This window comes from Macaca thibetana, chromosome 7 (assembly GCF_024542745.1).
Source record: "Macaca thibetana thibetana isolate TM-01 chromosome 7, ASM2454274v1, whole genome shotgun sequence".
Lineage (NCBI taxonomy): Eukaryota > Metazoa > Chordata > Mammalia > Primates > Cercopithecidae > Macaca > Macaca thibetana.
This window is the reverse complement of record NC_065584.1, coordinates 59,607,145-59,626,722: the sequence shown is the minus strand read 5'-3', so window position 1 is coordinate 59,626,722 and position 19,578 is coordinate 59,607,145. Positions and strand designations below refer to the sequence as shown.

Here is a 19,578-nt window from a genome sequence, read left to right as displayed (position 1 = left end):
ATGGAGGGGCTTTTTTTTTTTTTTTTTTTTTTTAATATTCTGGGATGTAATTCATTACTTCTTTTAGAGATACTGAAACTATAATTAGGAGAATTTGTGTCTCTCTGCATGGAGTTTAATTTTCAGCATCTTCTATTTCATTATGTGACAAGTGGAAAATGAATAAGAAACATTGGAACCCACAGAACTAAAACCATGATGCTTGGAAGAATTGGAAAACTTCAAGGTATTCCATATTCCCAGACTCCCTTGAGCTTCCATTAGGGACAAAAGTGGCCTTTTCTCACCTGTCTGAGGATGCCAGTCTTGTCTTCCTAGAAGACCATATAACAACCATCTAAGTCAATAATCTTGTAAGAGGATACCAACTTCCTTAATGCCCCACCACTACCACCTATCACTAACTCCAGATCTATAACTTGGAGTCAGATCCGTGCACGGCCCAGGGACAAACTAGGAAGCATAATTAATTCTGAAGAGGAGAAACAGATTTTCTTAACTTAAGTCACTCTCGAGCTGAAGAGTATATACAGGAAATGAATTTAGAGTTTACTAGACAAAAGTGGATGATATAAAGTAGTAGTTCAGACTGAATTTATTACTACTGATGTACTTCCCAGGGACTACTAATTAATCTATGTGCGATCTCATTATGTGTTTGGCTGATTGGCCAAATCTACACCCAGGGTGGCCTATAATGAAAATAAATTTCAGAGGAAAAAGTTATTTGGTTGTTGTTTAGTGTAGAACACATTTTCTCCTATTAGAATCCACGTGTGTGGTGATATTCATCCACTCAGACCACAGTGTAAAAGTGTGAAGGTGAGATAGGGTGGCTGGAAGTCCAGCATGGCAGCCAGTATTATCATTTTTTATATGGGCCACCACAATGTTGGAAGCCTTAGGAAGCCTCAATTGAAAAATGCATTTGCAAACTTTTGAACATGAGAATGTTACACTGAATTTACTATGAATACTCTGTTATCTGTGATTTAAGTGTTTTCTCTGGAAAGCTGAGAGAAAATTTTCTTTAATAAACCCTAGAAAATACACTGGAAAAGAGAGTACAAGCATCCCTGAAAGAATCTTCCATGACAGGAAAGCAGGTTCATCCACCCTTATTAGTCTGGGAATAAGGGTGGGAGATGTTACCACTGTAATGGGTTTACTGATTTCAACTTGAACAAAAGAATGTCGTGAGCTCTTACAGTATTAAGATCCCTTTGAAGGAAGGGGAGGCAAGTCACAATTGAGAAATGACCTTACTAACATCATACCTGCTACTCTGTAAATGTTTCTTCTTTTTATGCGCAAAGGGAGCTGTGCTCTTTATCAGAGTAACTATGCAATATAAAAGAAATAAGCAAAATTTAGGGGATGCTTACAGAGACTGCCATGGTGATGTACTCATGAGAGGGGGGCTTATGAAATTTGGATAGTAAATATAGTTGTGGTACAACCTTGTCTCACATTGGTTTCAGTGGGATAGAAGAGGCAATGAACCTATCCTGTGGTTATTGCCTTAATAACCATTATAGTTGGTATACATTTAGAATAAATGACATATTCACCCTGCTTCCATGACTCTTTTCTAAGAGTGTGATCAGGATAAAAAGATTCAAGTGGAAACCTCTAGATCATTCCCTCCTTATAAGAATTACTCTGAAGATAAGGCATGTTTTGTTAGAGAATCAGAGAGACTGGGATCATGACCAAAGCCTTGAAACTCACAAGCATAGTGATTGTTATTACATCCATAATTAGCTACCATATTAATACTCAAAGGAAACATGATGCATGGAGAATGGTATTGATAATTGAAAACTGAATCATGTGATGAATCCGATTTCATGTATGTTTCAGATATGTTATCCTAATTGGAGCAAATCAACAGTCTCCATCATCTGATATGTAATTACTGAGTTGGAAATGTTTTTAAATTTACTTTTAAAAATGTCTCCTCAAATTGATTTCTCTGGCACCATTGTGCCTTTTGTTTGCATCAGTTTTCTTTGTCTGTGCCATAATTTAGCTTTTCCAGGTACAACTATTTTCATGAAATAGGTAATAATCATCTCAGTGCATGTTTCACTCTTTTACTTCATGTGGACGTATCCGCAAACATTAGGTATTATTTTAAAATTTGTTATATAAACAGTGGTCTTCTGTAACAGGTTATGATTTGTTTTCCCTTACACAATATTTTTCAGATTTATGTATGCTAATGCATGTAGCTTTACTTAATTTACACTCCATATTTAACTTTTATATTTGTTAATTATATTTATATCTACATATGTATAATTTTAACCATTTTTAATAGGGACACTTTTATTTTTTCAAAGGTTTTATTATATGGATTACACTACAATAAATATTTGTCTCCTTGGGCACATGGGCAAAATTCCTTCTAGATTAGAAAATGAAAATAGAATTATTGAGTCATGGGATATGTAAATATTCGTTTTACTATCACATTCAAAATTACACTTATAAGTGGTTATACAAATTTATACTTACTAGAGTATTGTATAAAAATTCCCATTGTTCTACAACTTGCCAAAATTTTGTATTGTAAGACTTAAATAATCTAATGTGTAATGTGTATGCCAATCTAATGTGTATGAAGTTTTGTAGCAATTGTATTTGGTACCAATTCACATCCTTTATATATGGGAAATCTGGGCATTCTCTGTGTGTTTTATGTTCATGTCCCTTGCCAGGTCAAATCGTAGTTCTGGTTCTAGATCCTTGAGGAATTGCCACACTGTCTTCCACAGTGCTTGAACTAATTTACATTTCCTCCAACAGTGTAAAAACCTTCCTATTTTCCCACAGCCTCACGGGCATCTGTTGTTTCTTGACTTTTTAATAATCACAATTCTGAAGGGACATGAGATGATATCTTACCATTTGCATTTCTCTAATGATCAGAGATGTCGAGTTTTTTTTTTTTCTTTTTTCATATGTGTGTTGGCTGCATAAATGTCTTCTTTTGAGAAGTGTCTGTTCATGTCCTTTGCCCACTTATTGGTGGGGTTGTTTTTTTCTTGTAAATTTGTTTAAGTTCCTTGTAGATTCTGGATATTAGACCTTTGTCAGATGGGTAAATAGCAAAAATATACTCTCATTTTGTAGGTTGCTTGTTCACTCTGAGAGTAGTTTCTTTTGCTCTTTAGTTTAATTAGATCCCATTTGTCAATGTTAGTTTTTGTTCTAATTGCTTTTGGCGATTTCATAATAAAATCTTTGCCCGTGCCTATGTCCTGAATGGTCTTGCCTAGGTTTTCGTCTATTGTTTTTACAGTTTGGGGTTTTACGTTTAAGTCTTTAATCCATCATGAGTTTATTTTTGTATAAGGTGTAAGGAAGGGGTCCAGTTTTAACATATGGCTATGCTGCATATGGCTATGCTGCATATGGCTAGCCAGTTTTCCCAGCACTGTTTATTAAATAGGGAATCCTTTCCCCATTGCTTGTTTTTGTCACATTTATTGAAGATCAGATGATAGTAGATGTGTGGTGATATTTCTGAGGTCTCTGTTCTATTCCGTTTGTCAACATATCTGTTTTGGTACCTGTACCATGCTGTTTTCATTACTGTAGACTTGTAGTATAGTTTGAAGTCAGGTAGTGTGATTCCTCCAGCTTTGTTCTTTTTTCTTAGGATTGTCTTGGCTATTTAGGCTTTTTTTTTTTTTTGGTTCCACATGAATTTTAAAGTAGTTCTTTTTTTTTTTTTTTCTAATTTGGTGAAGAATGTCAATGGTAACTCGATGGAATAGCATTGACTCTATAAATTACTTTGGCCAGTATGGCCATTTTCACAATATTGATTCTTCCTATCCATGTGGATGAAATGTTTTTCCATTTGTTTGTATCCTCTCTTATTTCCTTGAGCAGTGGTTTGTAGTATTCCTTGAAGAGGTCCTTCTCATCCCTTGTTAGCTGTATTCCTATGTATTTTATTCTCTTTGTAGCAATTGCAAATGAGAGTTCATTCACAATTTTACTCTCTGCTTGTCTATTGTGGGTGTATAGGAATGCTTGTGATTTTTGCACATTGATTTTGTATCCTGAGACTTTGCTGAGCTGCTTATCAGCTTAAAGAGTTTTGGGGCTGGGACAATACGGTTTTCTAAATATAGGACCATGTCATCTGGAAACAGAAACAATTTGACTTCCTCTCTTCCTACTTGAATACACTTTATTTTTTTCTTTTGCCTGATCACCCTGGCCAGAACTTCCAATACAATGTTGAATACAAGTGGAGACAGAGGGCATCCTTGTCTTATGTTAGTTTTCAAAGGGAATGCTCCCAGCTTTTGATCACTCAGTATTGCATTGGTTGTGGGCTTGTCATAAATAGCTCTTATTATTTGGAGATATGTTTCATCAATACCTAGTTTATTGAGAGTTTTTAACATGAAGTGATGTTGAATTTTATTGAATGCCCTTTCTGCATCTATTGAGATAGTCTTGTGGTTTTTGTCATTGGTTCTTTTTATGTGATGGATTACATTTATTAATTTGCATATGTTAAACCAGCCTTGCATCCCAGGTATAAAGTTGACTATTTGGTGGTGGATAAACTTTTGGGTGTGTTGCTGGATTCAGTTTGCCAGTATTTTATTGAGGATTTTCACATCGATGTACATCAGGGATATTGGCCTGAAGTTTTCTTTTTTGGTTGTGTCTCTGCCAGGTTTTGGTATCAGAATGATGCGGGCCTCATAAAATGAGTTAGGGTGAAGTCCCTTCTTTTCAATTGTTTGCAATGCTTTTATAAGGAGCGCTTTATAAGGAGCGCTACCAGATCCTTTTTGTTTCTCTGGTAGAATTCAGCTGTGAATATGTATGATCCTGGACTTTTTTTGTTGGTAGCTTATTTATTACTGCCTCAATTTCAGAACCTGGTATTGGTCTATTCAGGGATTCAACTTCTTCCTGGCTTAGTCTTGGGAGGCTGTATGTGTCCAGGAATTTATCCATTTCTTCTATATTTCCTAGGTTATTTGCAGAGAGGTGTTTATAGTATTCTCTGATGGTAGATTGTATTTCTGTGGGGTCAGTGGTAATATCCCCTTTATCATTTTTTATTGTATCCATTTGATTCTTCTCTCTTTTCTACTTTATTAGTCCAGCTAGTGGTCTATCTATTTTGTTAATTTTTTCAATAAACCTTCTCCTAGGTTTATTAATTTTTTGGAGAGTTTTTGTGTCTCTATCTCCTTCAGTTCTGCTCTGATCTTAGTTATTTTTTGTCTTTTGCTAGCTTTTGGATTTGTTTGCTCTTGCTTCTCTAGTTCTTTTAATTGTGATGTTAGAATGTTGATTTGAGATCTTTCTAGCTTTCTGAGGTGGGCACTTAGTGCTATAAATGTCCCTCTTAACACTGCTTTAGCTGCATCCCAGCCATTTTGGTACATTGTCTCTTTGTTCTTCTTGGTTTCAAAGAATGTCTTGATTTCTGCTTTAATTTCGTTATTTACCCAGGAGTCACTCAGGAGCAAGTTGTTCAATTTCCATGCAGTTCTGTGGTTTTGAGAGAATTTCTTAATCTTGAGTTGTAATTTGATGCGCTATGATCTGAGAGACTGTTATGATTTCAGTTCTTTTGCATTTGCTGAGGAGTGTTTCACTTCCAATTATGTGGGTAATTTTAGGTAAGTGTCATTGGCACTGAGAAGAATGTGTATTTTGTTGATTTGGGGTGTTGAGTTCTGTAGATATCTATTAGATTCACTTGATTCAGAGCTGTGTTCAAGTCTGAATATTTGTGTTAATTTTCTCTCTCATTGATCTAATATTGACAGTGGGATGTTAAAGTCTCCCACTATTGTTGTGTGGGAGTTTAAGTTTCTGTAGGTCTCTAATAACTTGTTTTTTGAATCTGGGTGCTCCTGTATTGGGTGCATATATATTTAGAAAAGTTAGCTCTTCTTGTTGAATTGAACCCTTTATCATTATGTAATGTCCCTCTTTGTCGTTTTTTTATCTGTTATGGTTTAAAGTCTGTTTTGTCAGAGATTAGGATTGAAACCCCTGCTATTTTCTGCTGTCCATTTGTTTGGTAAATTTTCCTTTGTCTCTTTATTTTGCACCTATATGTGGCTTCGCATATAAGATGAGTCACTTGAATATAGCACACTGATGGGTCTTAACCCTCTCCAATTTTCTTGTCTGTGTCTTTTTATTGGGGCATTTAGCCCATTTACATTTAAGGTTAATATTGTTTTGTGTATATATTTGATCCTGTCATCATGATGCTAGCTGGTTATTTTGCACACTAGTTGATGTAGTTTCTTCATCGTGTTATTGGTCTTGATATTTTGGTACTGGTTTTTCCTTTCCACATTTAGTACTTCCTTCAGGAGCTCTTGCAAGGCAGACCTGGTGATGATGAATTCCCTCAGCATTTGCTTTTTTGAAAAAAAAATTATTTATCCTTCATTTATGAAGCTTAGTTTGACCAAATATGAAATTCTCAGTTGAAAATTCTTTTATTTAAGAATATTGAATATTGACCCCCACTCTATTCTGGCTCATAGGGTTCCTTCTGAGACATCTGCTGTTAGTCTGATGAACTTCTCTTTGTAGGTGACCTGGCCCTTCTCTCTGGTTACCTTTAGCATTTCTTCCTTCATTTTGACCTTGGAGAATCTAAAGATTACGTGTCTTAGGGTTTATCTTCTTTTGGAGTATCTCATTGGTGTTCTCTGTATTTCCTGAATTTGAATGTTAGACTGTCTTGCTAGGTTTGGGAAGTTTTCCTGGATAACATCATGAATTGTGTTTTCCAACTTGGTTCCATTCTCCCCATCACTTTCGGGTACTCCAGTCAGTCATAGGTTCTGTATTTTTACAAGGTCCCATAGTTCTCGGATGTTTTGTTCATTTATTTTAATTCTTTTTTCCTCTAATTTGTCTGTCTGCCTTATTTCAGCAAGATAGTCTTCACTCTAATATTCTTTTTTTTCACTTGATCGATTTGGCTATTGATACTTGTGTATGCTTCACGAAGTTCTCGTGCTGTGTTTCTCAGCTCCGTCAGGTCATTTACGTTCCTGTCTAAATGAGTTATTCTAGTTATCAGCTCCTGTAGCCTTTTATCATGAATCTTTTCATCGGGTTAGAACATTCTCCTTTACCTCACTGAAGTTTGTTATTACCCATCTTCTGAAGTCTACTTCTGTCAATTTGTCCATCTCATACTCCATCCAGTTCTGTGCTGTTGCTGGAGAGGTATTGTGATCTTTTGGAGGAGAAGAGTCACTCTGGTCTTTTGGGTTTTCAGTTTTGTTGTTGTTGTTGTTGGTTCTTTCTCATCTTCATGAGTTTGTCTAGTTTTGATCTTTGAGGTTGGTGACCCTTGAGTGAGGTTTTCGTGGGAACTGTTTTTGTTGATTCTGTTGTTGTTGCTTTCTGTTTGTTTGTTTTTCTTTCAATAGTTAGGTCCCTCTTCTGTAAGGCTGTTGTGGTTTGTTGAGAGTTCACTTCAGGTCCTATTCATCTGGTTCTCTCCCATGCCTGGAGATGTTACTCCAGGAGGCTGGAGAACAGCAAAGATGGGTGCCTATTCCTTCCTCTAGGATCTCTGACCTCAAGGGGCACCGACCTGATGCCAGTAGAAATGCTCCTCTTTGGGTGTCTGACGACCCCTGTTGGGGGCTCTCACCCAGTTGGGTGGCACGGGAAGCAGGATCTGTTTAATGAAGCATTTTGCCTGTTCCTTGGTGGAGGGGGTGTGCTGAACTGAGGGAAAACCCACTTTTCTGTGCTGCCCAGATTCCTCAGAGCCAGCAGGAGGAAAGAGTTTGCTAGTCTTCAGAGACTATGGCCCCCCACCCCTAGGGGCTCAGGGCCAGGAAGATCAGAGTTCTGTCCCTGAGCCCTGGTTGGAGTTGTTGGAGTTCCTGCAGGGAGGCCCCACCCAGTGAGGAGGGATGATTCAGGATCTGTCCTGAAGAGGCAGTCTGGCTGCCATCTGCCACAGCCAGTGTGCTAGGCTGTGGCGAATACCTCTTTAGGACCAAGCTGTCTAACCTCCCCGGCTCCAGCAAGAGAAAAGCGCGGCCTGGAGCTATAAGTGATGGCTGCCGCCCCTCCCACAAGGAGCTGAGACAGCTTAAACCGCCAGCAGAAGCAGTGGTGATGGCTGCCCCTCTCTCGGGAACTTGGCAGGCTTAGGCAGATTCCAGCTGAGAAGCTGTTGAGAATCTGTGCAGCTCCATGGTTGGGACCCAAGGCCCCAGTGGCCTAGGATCATGAGTGGGATGTTCCGATCCATGGGTTGCACATTTCCGTGAGACAAGCACAGTTTCCCAGACTGGGAAGCATGCTCAGTCACTACCTCCCTTGGTTGGGGTGGGGGCTCCCTGGCCCCATGTGGCTCTCAGGTGGACTGCCACACCACAGTGCTCTTCCTTCCTCTCTGTGGGTCACGCCAGCTGCCTAGTCAGTCTTGATGACAAAATTTGGATACCTCGGTTGCCTGCGCAGGATTCACACGCTGTTTTGGTTCTTTTCTGTGGGAGCTTCCATCACCTCTGCTTCTAGTTGGCCCTGCCTCCACCTGGCTTTCAGTTTTTCTCCATACAATGTGATGTTATTTGTGGGTTTGTCACATAGGGCCTTTATTATGTTGAAGTACTCTCCTTCTATGCTTAGTTTGTTGAGAGTTTTAAAAATGAAGCCATGTTAAATTTTATCAAATGCTTTCTCTGCATCTGTTATGATGATCAGATTGATTTTGTTCTTCATTCTGTTGATGTAACATATTACATTATTGATTTGTGTATATTGAACTATTCTTGCATTCCCAAGATACATCTCACTTGATCATGATTTTTTTTTTTTAATGTGCCATTAGATTAGGTTTGCTATTTTTGTTGAGGATTTTCCCCTCTATGTTTGTCAGGGATATTGGTCTATAGTGTGTGTATATGTGTGTGTGTGTGTGTGTGTGTGTGTGTGTGTGTCTGGTTTTGATATCAGGGTAATACTGATTGTGCAGAATTTGTTAGGGAGAATTCCTTCCTCTTCAATTTTTTTGGAATTATTTCAGGAAAATTGGTGATAGTTCTTCATTGAAAATTTGGTGGAATTCAGCAGTGAAGCTATTCAGTCCTAGACTTTTCTTCCTTGGGAGACCTTTGATTCAGTCTCATCAAACTTATTAAACTTATTACCCTTTTCAAGTTTTCTATTTCTCCCTGATTCAAATTTGATTGATTGTATGTGTCCAGGAATTTATTCATTTTTCTCCAGGAGTTTCTGATGATCTTTGTATTTCTGTACTATTCGTTGTAATGTCTCATTGTTTTAGTTTGTTTGTTTCTGATTTTGTTTTGGTTCTTCTCTCTCTCTCTCTTTTTTGTTAGACTAGTTAGTGGTTTATTGATTTTCTTTATATTTTCAACAAACCAAGTTTCTGTTTTATTGATCCTTTTTATTGTTTTTTATTCTAAATATATATTTTTTATGTTCTGCTCTGATTTGTATTATTTCTTTTCTTCTACCAATTTTGGGTTTGCTTTGTTCTGCTTTTCTAGTTCCTTGAAAAGAACAACTAGCTTATTTGGAATCTTTCTACTTTTGTGATGTAGATGTTTATTGTTATAAGCCTCCCTTTTATTACTAACTTTACTGAATCCCATGGGTTTTGGCATGTTGTGTTTTGACGTTCATTCATTTCAAGAATTTTTAAAATTTCTTTCTTGACCTACTGGTTATTTAGGAGTATGTTGTGTAATTTCCGTGTATTTGTACAGTTTCCAAACTTCCATTTGTTGTTGATTTCTGGTTTTATTCTGTTGTGGTCTGAGAAGATAATTGATATGAAGTCAGTATTTAAAATTTTGATAAGATTGATTTTGTGGCTTAATATGTGGGCTATTTTGGATAATTTTTACTGTGCTGATGAAAGGGATGTGTATTCTGCAGCTGTTGCATACAATATTTTGTGAATGTCTGTTTGGTCCATTTGGTCTAAAGTCCAGCTTAAATTCAATGTTTCTTTCTTAATTTTTCTATCTGGATAATCAGTATAATGCTGAGAGTGGGGTATGAATGTCCCCAACAATTATTCTAGTGAAGAATATATTTTCATTATATAAGATAAGATATATCTTATATATGAAGATAAGAATATATCTTCATATATCAGACCATCTTTGTGCCCATTTATTGTTTTCTACTTAAAGACTGTTTATCTAATGTAAGTATAGCTATTTCTGCTTACTTTCAGTTTCTTTTTGAATGAAATCTCTTTTTACATCTTTTTACTTTACTACTATATGTGTTTTTACAAGTGGTGGGAGCCTCTAGTAGGTAGCACAGAGTTAGTTCATATTTTTTTAACCCATTCAGCCAGTCTAATCTTTAAGTGGAAAATTTAATTCATTTACACTCAAAGTTATTACTGATACGTGATGATTCATTTTTGTCTTTTTGTTAATTGTTTTCTGATTGTTTTGTGTATCTCATGTTCGTATCTTTCTCTCTTACTATTTGCATTGAAGTTTGGTGGTTTCCTGTAGGGGTAACATTTTTAGTCTTTCCTCTTGCTCATTTGTGTATTTGTTCTACCACTAAGTTTTATGCTTTTGTGTGTTTTCATAATGGTAGATAGTGATAGCCTTCTTTTGCTTCCAGGTGTAGGACTCCCTTAAGTATATGTTGTAGGGTTGATCTATTGGGTGAAATCCTTCAGTTTTTTTCTGGTCTGGGAAAAACTTTTTCTTCTTCATTTGTGAAGGATAACTTTGTTGGGTATAGTATTTTTGACTGGCAGGTTTTTTTTTTCTTTCAGCACTTCGGATATATCATTCCATTCTCCCCTAGTCTATAATTTTGCGGCTAAGAAATCCACTTTTAGTTTGATTAAATTATCTTACATGTGACTAGACCTTTTTCTCTTGCTGATTTTATGGTTCTTTTTTTCTATGACTTTTGACAGTTTTAGTCTAATGTGCTGTGATGGTTAATGCTGAGTGTCAACTTGATTGGATTGAAGGATACAAAATATTGATCTTGGGTGTATCTGTGAGGGTGTTGCCAAAGGAGATTAACATTTGAGTCAGTGGGCTGGGAAAGACAGACCAACCCTTAACATAGTTAGGCACAATCTAATCATAGTTGCCAGCACTGCTAGAATATAAGCAGGCAGAAAAATGTGAAAAGTGAGACTGGTCTAGCCTCCCAGCCTATATCTTTCTCCTGTGCTGGATGCTTCCTGCCCTTGAATAATGGACTCCAAGTTCTTCAGTTTTGGAACTCAGACTGGCTCTTTTGTTCCCCAGCCTGCAGATGGCCTATTGTGGGACCTTGTGATCATGTGAGTTAATACTTAATAAACTGTCCTATATAGAGTCCATTAATTCTGTTCCTCTAGAGAACCCTGACTAATACACGTGCCTTGGAGGATAAGTTTTTAGATTATATACACTTAGGATTCTTGGTCTTCCTGTATCTGAATGTGTAACTGTATTCTAGACTTGGCAAGTTTTTTTGCTAATATTTCATTAGATAGGTTTTATATGCCTTTGGTCTTCTCTTCACCTTCTAGAACATGAAAATATTGAATATTTGGTGACTTTATATTGTCCCTTATGTCATATAGGGTTTTTTTCTTTTGTCTTTTCTATTTATTTATTTTGGTATGGCTGGGTTATTTCAAAAGACATGTTTACATTCTGAGATTTTTCTTCTGTTTGATATAGCTCATTGTTGGATCTCTCAATTGTATTACCCTTGGGCTTCCAAGAGGCACATACTTATATTAATTACAACTAAAATCGGAATGGTGAGTGAGTCCCAGGCCCCCAGTTGGTGCATGCAGGTAGATGCTGGCAGTAGTGGTAGTTGCAGGCTGGTTGCCCCATCCTCAGGCACCCAGGAGAAGTTCACAGATGCCAGCAGTGGTGGCTGGGTATGAAGATCCCCAGGCTTCTTGACAGCATACCTAGGCACTGGTAGCAGGTGTTCTGGGCCAGTTGTTAGGGCCCTGGTATTGCACACTCATGCTTGGGGTTACCATAATGGCAGGGCAATGCCCCGATCTCCCGGTGGACTGCTTAGCCACTGAATGGAGGCAGTGCCAAGCTGGGTGATTCTGTCCTTAGACTGCCCCAGTGTTGTGCATGTGTGTAGGTTGTGGTGAGCAGCAGACAATTTCCACATGTAGACAATTTATGCAGCCAGGATAAAGAATTGTAGTGATTTTCTCTGCATGCCATAATCTATAAAAGTGTGAGCAGCACTGCTGTAGGGGATCTGAAAAAATCAATTACTATATGAAAGACAGTATAAATGGATGCACAATTACTTTATTTGTTTATATTTATCAAATAGTGATTATTTAAAATATGTATTTATTAAAATTTATTATTAGATAGTCATTTATTAGATAAGATTTTTTCACAGCACACATTTAAAATTATATATATATGTGTGTGTATTTGTGTTTATGATTATGACTCATTAATGTTTAATAAAGGCATACCTAAACTATATCCCAAGGAAATGAAAATATTGCCAAGAATGTATTTTAAAATAGCTTTAAAAGAGCAAACCAGAGACATAGCTTAAGGGTAATAACAGTCATCTTACTGACAAATTGGTGATGAATGTTTAACTATTATGTATAAAAAGAAAAAGAAAAACATATTGATTAATGGCTGTTGGTACATAGCTTGGAGAGAAGGAATCTAAAATAGTACTGGGAAAATATTAACCTACTTGACCTTAATTGTTGATGAAAGATTTGAGCATGCCTCGGGACTTCCTTAACATGCAAGGTATAAAAGTAAGGTGTTCTCATGTCTAGGAAATACATTAAAAAACTCTGTATTTTCCCAAGTGTTACAACTTGCTATAATACTATGGTATTTATTATACCTGTAAAAGATAAAAATGATGATTAAAATAGTTATCCACATGATTCTGGAAATGACATGTGTGTCTGTTTTGCTTTAGGTTTTGTGTTGGGTTTTGTTTTGTTTTGAATGAGTGTTATCATATCCTGGACAATAGATTAAATTACTGATTAATTTAATCAATAATTTCTAATTATTGATTAGAAATATGTCTATTATGATTTTTTATCTTACTTATAGGTAAACTTATTTATGGAATAATAGAATCTTAGAACTGGAAGCCAACGTCTGTCTCTGTCCCTTATATAGCTATGAAAATCAAGCTGAAAATAGCTAAAGTAATTTCTTCACTCTTTAACCTCTCTAATTTTTATGTAACCTCCCTTCATGTCATTGAAAATAATGAAAGTAGATCTCCATTTTTTTCAGCACACAAGGACAACAAAACACGAGTTAATATTCATTGAATATGAACATATGCAAGGCACTGTTCAGTTTTACATGTTTTATCATTCAGTCCTAGCAACAGTACTAACAGTTTGAAAATAACATCAATATTTCACAAAAGAGGTACCTTAATCTATCAGTGAAGTTTTGTGTATGATAACTGATTTGTAACTATTTAGTAACAGAGGTAAAATTTGAATCAAAGACATCTGGTTCTCTAGATCTGATTTGCTTTCTACAGTAAAAAACCCTTTCCATGAGCTCAATACGGTATTAGTGACAATTCTTCAGCTACAACCCTTTCTATTCTACTTTTACAGAAGCATATATGACAGTTCATGAACAAAAGTAAAAGTTTAAGATTGTAAGAGTGGTAACTGTGGGGGTGTGTGTGTGTGTGTGTGTGTGTGTGTGTGACAGGGAGAGAGACAGAGAGAGAGAGAGGACTAGAGAGATTCATAATTGGAGCTACTTAATTTGGGTTTATTTATCAAAATGATACAAGGCACCAGTTTAAAGTGAGAAATGTATTTAATTAGAGCTCATTGATTATGTCTGAGTACTTAAAACACCGGATTTTAAGCATAGTCATCCTTCTCAAGAGGTGATCTGAAACCTGAAGTGTTTATGAAACCTGGGGCCCAGGAGTTCAAGACTGCAGTGAGCTATGAGCTCGCCCGGCACTCCAGCCTGGGTGACAAAATAAGACAAGACCCCATCCTTAAAACAAACAAATACATAAATAAAATTTGTATTAAAAGCTGAGACTTTCATTTTTACTGATTAAAAACTTCTACCTTTGAGATTTAAAACGCTGATTCTTCACATTCCTGTTTACTTTTTTATAACCAGAATCCCAAAATTTCCAGATGATTCGTTACCACAAAGATGTTTATTACCCTACTCCTTTTATATTATTTAATCTGGTCCTAGTAAACTTCACTTTCTGCTAGCCCAAACCTTTCTACTCTGACCTCTAAAGTGCAATATATTTTTCCGATTTTCTTTTCTGCTATGGTGACAGCTCACATCTTAACACAGCAAGGTCAAAACAGTGACAATTAGCTGGGTAAGACCATTCCACTTGAACATACGAACTCACTCGCTTGGTGCTTTCTGGAGAAATATGTCACTGGAGAGGAAGAGTATTCTAACACAAAAGTAGTATTCTCAACTACAAATCCCAAAACACTGAAGTATACGTTTTTTCTTACTTTTAAATGGTGAAAGAGAGATTTCCAGAGAGTTGTTCTTTTTACATACAATGAACACTTTGGTAGTTGTGGAAGAGACTGTTGCCCTAACAGTAGAACAGAATTCCAAATCATCCCAGATAGTTAGATTGGTCAATCACCAATATTCTTTTAAGGAACTGGCTTTTTTTGTATGTTCTTAGTCTATCCCATATGGTATACACACATGCACACACACACACATACACTTTAAGTTACACACACATTGTGTATATAGATGTGCATGTGTGTGTATGTACAGGCCATTTGGCCAATTAACTTCATTTCCTTCCAGTCTACATATCTATGATAGAATAATAGACTCTATCATCCTATTATCATCTAGAATTGTTTCATCCCTAAAATTCACCTCTAAAACTATTCTTCCCCCTCCCTGGCCATTTCACTGTCTATCGGTCTGAACCTCATTCTAATTATACTTGTATTATTCCCATACCCTAGAACTGGACTCTTTTTTTTTCATAATCCGCACAAAGCCCCAATGTACCATCAGTCCAATGGCTGTTTTGCTAATACTTGTTCTCCTTAACTCTGGTGTTCCATTATTTTACCAGAAAGAATCTCATTCCCAATTGATTCAAGTTTCATCATATGTGTTTTTTACACATAAATGATAAATGCATCAAGAGGAAATTACAAAGTATATATATTCAAGGTTTTAAGAAATATGATTTTAATCTAAATGATAAAATAATGAAGAAATGTAAAAACAACCTTGCTATCAAAAACAAGAAAGTACATTAGTTTTCTCAGTTACGTTTTATTTCTTTTTTTTTTTTTTCTCATTAAACTTTTTCAATGGGTCTCAAAATTCTGTGACACATTTTTTGGTCCAGTTATTTCCATTAAAAAGTACTGATTTTAAAAACTAATAACTTAAAACTGCCACACGCAAAAAAGAAAACCAAAGTGGTCCACAAAACATTCTCCTTTCCTTCTGAAGGTTTTACGATGCATTGTTATCATTAACCAGTCTTTTACTACTAAACTTAAATGGCCAATTGAAACAAACAGTTCTGAGACCGTTCTTCCACCACTGATTAAGAGTGGGGTGGCAGGTATTAGGAATAATATTCATTTAGCCTTCTGAGCTTTCTGGGCACACTTGGTGACCTTGCCAGCTCCAGCAGCCTTCTTGTTCACTGCTTTGATGACACCCACCGCAACTGTCTGCCTCATATCATGAACAGCAAAGCGACCCAAAGGTGGATAGTCTGAGAAGCTCTCAACACACATAGGCTTGCCAGGCACCATATCAACAATGGCAGCATCACCAGACTTCAAGAATTTAGGGCCATCTTCCAGTTTTTTACCAGAACGGCAATCAATCTTTTCCTTCGGCTCAGCAAACTTGCATGCAATGTGAGCCGTGTGGCAATCCAACACAGGGGCATAGCCAGCACTTATTTGGCGTGGATGATTCAGGATAATCACCTGAGCAGTGAAGCCAGCTGCTTCCATTGGTGGGTCGTTTATGCTGTCACCAGCAACGCTGCCATGACGAACATCCTTGACAGACACATTCTTGACATTGAAGCCCACATTGTCCCCAGGAAGAGCTTCACTCAAAGCTTCATGGTGCATTTCCACAGATTTTACTTCAGTTGTAACGTTGACTGGAGCAAAGGTGACCACCATACCGGGTTTGAGAACACCAGTCTCCACTCAGCCAACAGGAACAGTACCAATACCACCAATTTTGTAGACATCCTGGAGAGGCAGGCGCAAGGGCTTGTCAGTTGGACGAGTTGGTGGTAGGATGCAGTCCAGAGCCTCAAGCAGCATGGTTCCACTGGCATTGCCATCCTTACGAGTGACCTTTCATCCCTTGAACCAAGGCATGTTAGCACTTGGCTCCAGCATGTTGTCACCATTCCAACCAGAAATTGGCACAAATGCTACTGTGGCTACTGGTTGTAGCCAATTTTCTTAATGTAAGTGCTGACTTCCTTAACAATTTCCTCGTATCTCTTCTGGCTGTAGGGTGGCTCAGTGGAATCCATTTTGTTAACACCAACAATTAGTTGTTTCACACCCAGTGTGTAAGCCAGAAGAGCATGCTCTCGGGTCTGCCCATTCTTGGAGATACCAGCTTCAAATTCACCAACACCAGCAGCAACAATCAGGACAGCACAGTCAGCCTGAGATGTCCCTGTAATCATGTTTTTGATGAAGTCTCTGTGTCCTGGGGCATCAATGATAGTCACATAATACTTGCTGGTCTCAAATTTCCACAAGGAGCTATCAATGGTGATACCACGTTCCTGCTCAGCTTTCAGTTTATCCAAGACCCAGGCATACTTGAAGGAGCCCTTTCCCAACTCAGCAGCCTCCTTCTCAAATTTTTCAATGGTTCTTTTGTCGATGCCACCGCATTTGTAGATCAGATGGCCAGTAGTGGTGGACTTGCCTGAATCTACGTGTCCAATGACGACAATGTTGATATGAGTCTTTTCCTTTCCCATTTTGGCATTTAGGGGTAGTTTTCACGACACCTGTGTTCTGGCGGCAAACCCGTTGCGAAAAAGCAGTTACGTTTTATTTCTATATAAAATGTAAATTACCTTTGACTGTTATTACTTCTATTTTCAATGAGGTATGTTCTCAGATTTTCGGAGAACACAGCAGAACAAGAGAGACAAATAGCATTTACCCTCAAGAAGCTTAGAATCTATGAGGAAACAGAGGTACTTTTAAAGGATAGAAATTATAAAAATAATTATTCATTTATATATAATATATATATTTATGTATAACTTATATATAAGTTCCTCAAAGCAAAAGCAGAGTGTACAGTGAGAGCATGAAATATAGATGACTGACTTAACCTGGGGTAATTTCCTGAAAATTGATGGAAAAAAGTTGCTAATTAGAAGAAAAATATTAAGGGGAAGGAGAAAAAAAGATTGCAACAATTAAGCTTAGCATGTAAGAACACAATAAAACAGGAAGGAGTTTGCGGCAAACAAACAAACTAGGCTCCTGGAAACAGTGATCAAGGAGAAAGGGTGTTTCCTGAGAACTCTGGGTGATTGACAGGAGGCATGTTGTAAAGTTATCTCTACACTTTTTAAAAATTTGGAACATGTAACAGGAAGATATTTAATGCTATAAGCATTTGAATGAGATTGAAATATCTACATGCTAGCAATTTAATTATAACTATTTCAGTGACAGTTATTGGTTTGGAAGAGAAGACAGGATTACCAGGTAGAAACTTGTTAGTAGATTATTGCAATACTTCCATTAAAAAAATGATAAATTGTTCCTTAGAGTGCAGATAGTGATGATCTTTCTTTTTCCTATGTGTATCTGGATGTAATGCCTGAAACAGCTGCAGCCATCCTGCAATCGGCTGAGGATGAAGCCACACAAAGGATGAGCAAGCAAAAAGAAAGAAAGAAAGGACCTAAGTCCTGTATAATGTCATTGAGTCCTAGAATCAATTAAGCCTGACGCTGCACTAGGATTTCTAGCAACCAGAATTGAGGCCCAGTAAAAAGACCTCTATGGTAGAGTACAGACTTTAGTGAAAGCTGAACAACTGAAATTTCTTTAGAAGTTAAGATTTCTTCTTGTGCTAGAAATTCCTTAAAGAGTTATAAGCAATGCCTTGAAAGTTTAGAATTTGAACTAATCCTATTCAAATCTAAAGTATCAAACACTGTCTTGATCAGAGGCTCAGGCTTGATCTTATAAATGAAAGGCCATTTATAGGCAATTATAAAGAACATTGGTTTATAGTTAGAGATTAATAAAATATATTCTTTCTATCTGAAGCTCCTATATAATGAAAGACTGAAAAAATATATATTGGATATGTCAAAATCCAAGAGAAATATTTGATGATGATAATGACATGATTTAGTTCCTGATTTAGTACAGAATTACCATGAAACAAATACCTTGCACTTTGCTTGGTTTGCTTACAATAGGGAGCTATTCTATATTTGTTGTTCAGGGCGATCTTCCAGATTGTGAAGTTGATGAACTCCTCCAGATAATCAGGGTCCAACAGAAGCGCTGATCTAAACTTATCAGAGAAGAATTAGCACAGCTAAAAAAATCAGAGATTGAGTGAATCTTAGTAAGAATCGATGAATCAAGAGGACTCAATGAAGAAAGAAAGATTTGCAGAGAGCAATGACACTAAGTCACCAAGAAATTGACATGGAAGATGAAGAAGCAGGTCTCCATGAAGGTATTTAGTTCAGTATGCAAGGTAGTTTCAGAATATATTTCCATATAGTTTCACAATGTGTTTAAAGATACTTCACAGACATCAGGTTTAAATATTATTTCAGAAGAGCTACAGAAGAGAAGATAAGCCTACTTAGAAAAGTAAAGTAATTACTTTAAAAAATTAAAATTATAGATTGATAGATAGCTAAATAGCTAGAAAGCTAGATACATAGATACATAGATGTTGGCTTGGGAAATAATGGCAGCAATTGATCTCTGGCCAGAGGAAATTGATTGGAAAGGAGCATGAAGAAGCTTTTTGTTGTGATGAAATATTGTGTGCCTTGATCGGATTGGTAATTTTATTGGAGCATAAATTTGTCAAACTCAAACTGTACAATTAAACTATGTACATCTTAGTATGTAAATTCTGCTTCAGCAAACAAAAATTTTGAAAAAGTTAATTTATTTCATGTAAAAAGTTGACAAAGAAAGTGAGGGAAAATAAGTATGATTCAACTTTTGTTGCCTCAACAACTGTTCTGAAGAGTAATTTCAGTGAAGAAAGATAAGGCTTGGTGATATGTAGTAGATTAGGAGAGAGGATTTTTTCACTTATTGAACTTTTTGTTCCTGAGATTATACGGAGACACATAAGGAACTGGATCTCAGAGAAAATTGTAGTTCAGTTATTAACCTGGAAAGACTGATGTATGTGGTAATTGACAAGATAGGGATAATGTGTGTGTTGAGTGTGTCTAGGGTTAGAATATAACAATGAACAGAGAAAAACACCTAAATTTAGATCTGGGGGACTT

General features: G+C 36.8%; 1 pseudogene across 1 annotated transcript; it reads right to left on the bottom strand.

Moving 5' to 3' along the window:
• Positions 1 to 15,534: 15,534 nt before the first annotated feature.
• LOC126958512 (elongation factor 1-alpha 1-like) lies at positions 15,535 to 17,105 on the bottom strand (annotated as a pseudogene). Its single transcript, XR_007727207.1, has one exon. The product of XR_007727207.1 is annotated as an elongation factor 1-alpha 1-like (transcript).
• Between the last annotated feature and the right edge of the window lie 2,473 nt (positions 17,106 to 19,578).